This window comes from Acomys russatus, chromosome 17 (assembly GCF_903995435.1).
Source record: "Acomys russatus chromosome 17, mAcoRus1.1, whole genome shotgun sequence".
NCBI lineage: Eukaryota > Metazoa > Chordata > Mammalia > Rodentia > Muridae > Acomys > Acomys russatus.
Window position 1 is genome coordinate 4,212,636 of NC_067153.1, and position 6,000 is coordinate 4,218,635.

A 6,000-nucleotide genomic window follows, 5' to 3' on the forward strand; every position below is an offset into this window, starting at 1 on the left:
ACAGATGAGGAAATTAAAAATGCTCAGCTTCCCTAGGGCCCTGACCTCCTGACCTCCTGACCTCCTGACCTCTTGACCCCAAGGATGTTTCTTTCACATTCTGGGAAATCCAGTTCCTCATCCCCAGTCATCTCGCCTTACAGGCATAGCCATTTCCTTCCACAGGCCTCTGTCTGTGTCTCTGTCTCACCGAGTTCTTAACTCTGGGATCTTTCAAGACTTTCTGTGGCTGGCGGGTGGAGGGGAGAAAATGGGTGGGGACAGCAGACTGCTTGCACCCTCCCAGCTTGGAGGCTCCCCAGCTGAGCACCAGCACAATTGTGGGGTGCCCCTCACTGCCTGCACCACAGTTGTGGACTACTCCTTCATTCCTCTTGTTGGAAACGGTCCTCTGCATGGCAGATTCAAAACATGGTCACCAGGGCTTCAACTCTGTTTACCTTTTCAGTCATAAATGTCAGCGCCTTGTGTTCCTTATTTGCAATGCTTATTAAACCACACAGTGATTTACTAAGCTGTGCATGGTCAGACATTGAAGATATAAATGGCCGTTCAGTCAAGGAAAAGCTCAGTAACAGAATCAGTCAGGACGTCGTGCGCTTTGCAGGAAGCCTCAGAAATGGCCATCAACACAGCCCTGTGCGCTGCTCCTCCTACTTCCTGATACTTTTCTCCTTGTTCTCATGACACATTGATTCCAGGAACACACGCTGTCACACCCATACATTTCCCACTGTCCTCTTGAGAGGGAGATTTCGGTGAGACTTACGTGTCTCTGCAAACAGAAGACCATGTGGCCCAAGTCTCATGGTGTGGTGGGCAGAGTTCCAACCCATTTTTCCCACCAACACTGCCTGGGAGCACAGTGGGGAAATAAGTTATGTTGAATAGCACACCGGCATCTAGCACACAAGCGCGCTCACTCAGGCACACAGACACGCAGGCACGCCTTCCTCCCTGACTTCAGTCATGGGGTGTAGTTACAGAGGTCTGTCAAACGTCCCATTCTGATGAAGCCATGAGTCTTTCTAAGGTTGGAGATCTCTGGGGAGGTGGCAGTGGCAGTTTGCACACTCCTGTCCCAGATGACCTGATTGGGAAAGCAGGCAGAGAGCATTCAGCAGTCATGGTGTCTATATGGAATGAGTTGGCCTTTGGAGGCGAAAGAAGAGCAAAAAACCCAAAAGTCCAGTCTGTTGTAGCTGCACCCCTGGCCTTTCCTGTCAGTGGACTAAACGGTTTACCTGAGCTAGTCTAAACTGAGTTCCCAGTCACTCTAAATTGAAAGCATCCGAATAAGGCCACTCCCCACACCTAGGGTGCCTCTCTCTCCCTCTCCCTCCCTCCCTCCCTCCCTCCTTCCCTCTCTCTCTTTCTCTCTCTCTCTGTCTCTCTATCTCTGTCTGTGTCTCTGTCTCTGTTTGTGTCTCTGTCTCTCTCTCTGTTTCTCTCTCTCTCTCTTTCTCCCTTCCTTTCATGCAGTCCCAGCTTAGGGAATAGTGCCACTCACAGTGTGTGTTTCCACCTCAGCTAACCCAATTTGGACAATCCTGCATCTGAGAGATGGTTCAGCAGTTTAGAGCACTTCCAGGAGACCTCAGTTTGGCCGCTCATACTGTTGCAACTCTAGCTCCAAGGGATTTGGGCCCTCTTCTGGCCATTGTTAGGCACTGCACTCACTTGCACATCCCCGTACACAGACACCCAGGAGTACACATAATTAAAACAACAGAGAAAGGAAGGAAGGAAGGAAGGACAGACCTACAAACATGTCCAAATGTCTGTCTCCCAAGTGATTCTGGATCTCATGTAGCTGGCAATGGAGATAAACCACTGCCACAGGTGTCTTAGATTTTTCTTTATGGGCTAGTTTCATATCTTGAAATTGTTTTATAAAGAAGAGAAGATGGGTGCAGTAGTGCAGGCCTGTAATCCCAGCACTCTGGGAGTCAGAGGCAGGTGGATCAAGGTTAGTCTGGTCTACAAAGTGTCCAGAATGGCCAAGTATACTCAGAGAAACCCCTATCTTAAGAAGGGGAAGGAGGAGAAGGAGGAGCGGGGGAGAGACAGAGGGGCAGGAGGCACGCATCAGGCAGTAGTGGCACATGCCTGTAATCCCAGCACTCTGGGAGGCATACCCAGGTGGATCTCTGAGTTCGAGGTCAGCCAGGTCTACTAAGACAGAGAAACCTTGTCTCAAAAGGCTAAAAAAGGATTAGAAGAGGAAAGAATCCTCTTATAGTGGTACACACCTTTTATCCCAGCACTCACAGCATAGCTCTGTGAGTTCAAGGCCAGCCAAGGCTACATAGTGATATCTGACCAAATAAATAAATAACCAAGAAATAAATGAAAGTATTTTCCTTCTCTGTGAACTGGGACGTTAACCTTTTAAATCAAGCTACTGTGTCATCACACAATGGTTGTAGCCCTTTGAAGTCAGGGCAATCTTGGGGCGACCTCTGGTGACCACCTGGTCTCTGCCTTTCTCAGTTTTTATTGGTCAGCCTAAAGGTTGGAGAGGTACTTAGGAGCCTTCCTAGTTCAAGGCTGGCTTTGTGGGGATGCAATTCAAATGATTACCTGGTGCTCTGTTTGGAGAAGTGTCCCCTACGTGATTTTAATGTTCTGGGCTAAGATTATGAGCATCTCCACCACATCCAGAGTGGACATTCGGTTTTATGAGTGAAATTTGATGGGAAATGGGACATAATGTGATCAGATGAAAAACATGGAAGTCACTGGGTGGTGGTGGTGCATGCCTTTAATCCAACACTAAGGAGGCAAATCTCTGGGAGTTCAAGCAAGTTCCAGGACAGCCAGGGATACAAAAAGAGAAATCCTATTATGAAAAGCAAACAAAAACAAAAACAAAAAAATGAGAGAGAGAGAGAGAATGGAAGAAAAAAGAGGGTTGTATCTTAGTGTGTCTTATCCTCCTCCTTCTCCAACAAAAAAGGTCTTGCTTTTGTCTTGCAGGAAACCCTGTAGTGGAGCAGCCTTGGGAGTGAGCGCTGATGGAACCCATCATAAATTAATATTGAATTAATCAAAATACAGCCCCAGAGTATTCATACTGAAGATGAGTCAAGAGGCACAGTTTCTAAATAGAGTGCAGTTTTATGTAGATGTGGTTCATGTATACTCCACCCACTTACAATTCAGGGCGTCTGCCTCCTCGTTCCTATGCAGCTGTTGTGCGTGACAGTCTTCTGAAAGTGTGGCACGTCATATGACAAGGAAACAGAAAAGAACCGGTGGGTAAAGGGCCAAGAACTGATTGCAGACCTCCCAAAGGCTTCCAAGGGCTGGTTTCTCTTTTGGAAGTGTATTTTATTATCTTGGGGTTTGTTTTCTTTTTAAATTTTATTTTTATTTATTTTCTGTGAATGGGTGTTTTGCCTGTATGTGTGTCTATGCACCATGTGTGGGCCTCGGTGTGTGAGGAGACCTGAAGAAGGCATCAGATCCCCTGGAACTGGAGTTACAGATGATTGTGAGTCACCATGTGGGTGCTGAAAATTGAGCCTGGGGCATCTGGAAGAACAGCCAGTGCTTTTAACTGCTAAGCCATCTCTCAGGGCCCCGTATTTTGTTTTGTTTTTTAAATACAGCTATAATACTGTGGAGATGACTCTAGTGAAAATGCCTTTGATAGTCAATTTAATGGTTAATGTCACTTTATCTATCTGTAAAATTGCTAGGACTGGTGTTCACCCTGTGGCTCATGAGCCAGGTCTACTAAGCCTGGATGCAGGGTAGTGGCTCCCACCTGCATCCCAGTGCTTGGGAGCTGATTCAGGAATACTGCTGTGGGTTCAGGGTCAGCCCAAGCTACCGAATGAGGTCCCAAGTCATCTTCAGCTATGGGGTGAGACCCTGTCTCAAAACAATCAATTAAAAAGAATGCAGGAAGAAAGTCTAAAATAACAACATAGAAGGCATTGTATAACACATAAACATCACTAGAACCTTAAAAACTTGTAGATTGATTCTTTTGATTGGACCAGCAATCCTTGAGAGTTCCAGTCCTCCTCAATAAGACTATTTAGAAGTTATAAACCTCTTGAAATCATTTCTCCACGCTGTCCTTGGACAAACAAAAATATGTATTTATATTTGTCCATAACACCCATCCCCTTTTCTTTTCTGTCTTTTTTCTCTTCTTTTATTATTTGTAAAAGATCTCATGTAGTACAGGCTGGTCTTGAACTTGCTAAGTAACCTAGGATGACCTTAAATATCTATTCTCCTGCCTCTACCTCCCAAGTTCTGGGGCGACAGGCATCACCATGCCCGGCTTGTCTGGGGTGGCTGACAGGCATCACCATGGACGGCTTGTCTGGAGTGACTGACAGGCATCCCCATGGCTGGCTTGTCTGGGGTGACTGACAGGCATCACCATGGCTGGCTTGTCTGGGGTGACTGACAGGCATCAACATGGCTGGCTTGTCTGGGGTGAATGACAGGCATCACCATGGCTGGCTTGTCTGGTTGCAGTTTGTGTGGGGGAAATGAACACCTGACACACACAGCGTCCTCTCCTGTTGATTTAGGGTGAGGCTTGCTTAGTTGCTCGCCTTTCCCTTTGATGTGTGTGACATTGAGTAGATGCCTACACTCACTTTCCCTCCATGATTTTAATACTTAGCTTAATTTAGATAAAAAATAGTAGGACCAGTGGTCCTCTGTCTGAATTCTGCTACCGTCTCTCCCACATTTAACCTGCACGCCACGCTCTGCATCAAGACAGTGACAACCGTTGGCAGTGGACATAATTAGCAGAATTCAGAGGCTGGCATTTCCCTGAAACTGTGTTCTGGTTCCCCTGTGGGGAGGAGAAGATAAAACACGGCACTGCGGTCCAGGAAATTTTCCATGAATCTCAAGTGCTTTTCTGCTCATCCAAGGCATCAGTAACTCTGCTGGTGACCTCCCTGCTCACCAGGAAAAGAAGACATGGTACTAGGCCATGGCTGTCATGGGCTTTGTCCAGCACTGACACAGGATCCCAGAGCTGGCCCATGGCTGACCTCAGTCTGTACATCTCCTCCCACCTCCATGTTGAGTAACCATGGTGATAGCGCTGGTGATGTTGTTGGCTCCAAGGGAACCGGCAGATGAAGAGCTTTGCTTTTGGAAACTGTGGCTAAATGTTTGCCAAAGTACCACCGACGGAAGCCCTGCGTGCTGTGCCTGCTGAGACCGCGGTCCAGGAGGAAAAACCCAGGCTTGGGTCCTAGACAGGTGCGACACCCCTTCAATCTTGCCTGATCTGGCCATGCTGTAAAAAGGCAACCCAACAAAGAAGCCAGACTAGGGAGACATGCAGTGTGGCTGAGCTTGCGAGCTATGGGTGGCAGGACCTCCAGCACTCCTTACCTTCTCCACTGGAAGCATTGGCTCATCCATGTGCCCACCTGCTCTGTCATGAGAACTAGAAAGATATCTGTGGCCATCCTCCTGTGAGGCTGAGGCTGGTCTCTAAAAATCATCTGATCACAAGGTGTTGAGGCACACATCTGTAACCCTCAGGAGGCCGAGACAGTGAGTTCTAGGCTAACCTGGGCTACATAGAGAGATCTGCCCCCCTCCAAAAAAAAAAAAAAATCCCGCGGACGAGAGGGACAGCTCAGTTGGCAAAGCCTGAAGACTGCAGTTCAGAGCTTTAACCTGATGTGAAATGCTGGGCTCTCCGGTGCCTGTGCACAATCCCCAGCGGTGATGAGATGAGAGCCAGGGATAGGGCTGTCTCTGGAATCCCAGATCGGCTTTTCCTGGTTGGCAAAGTTCTGGAGCTAAGAGAGACCTTGTGTCAGACAGAAAGTGGAAGATGTCTGAAAAGTGACACCCAAGGTTGTCCTCTGAGGTTCATTCACTTGTTCACCATGCACTCTTATACACATGTATGTACACACACACACACACAATTTTTAAATCATATGACCTCTTTTGTTTTGTTTTTTATTTTTTTATTTTTTTTTATTAATTTATTCTTGT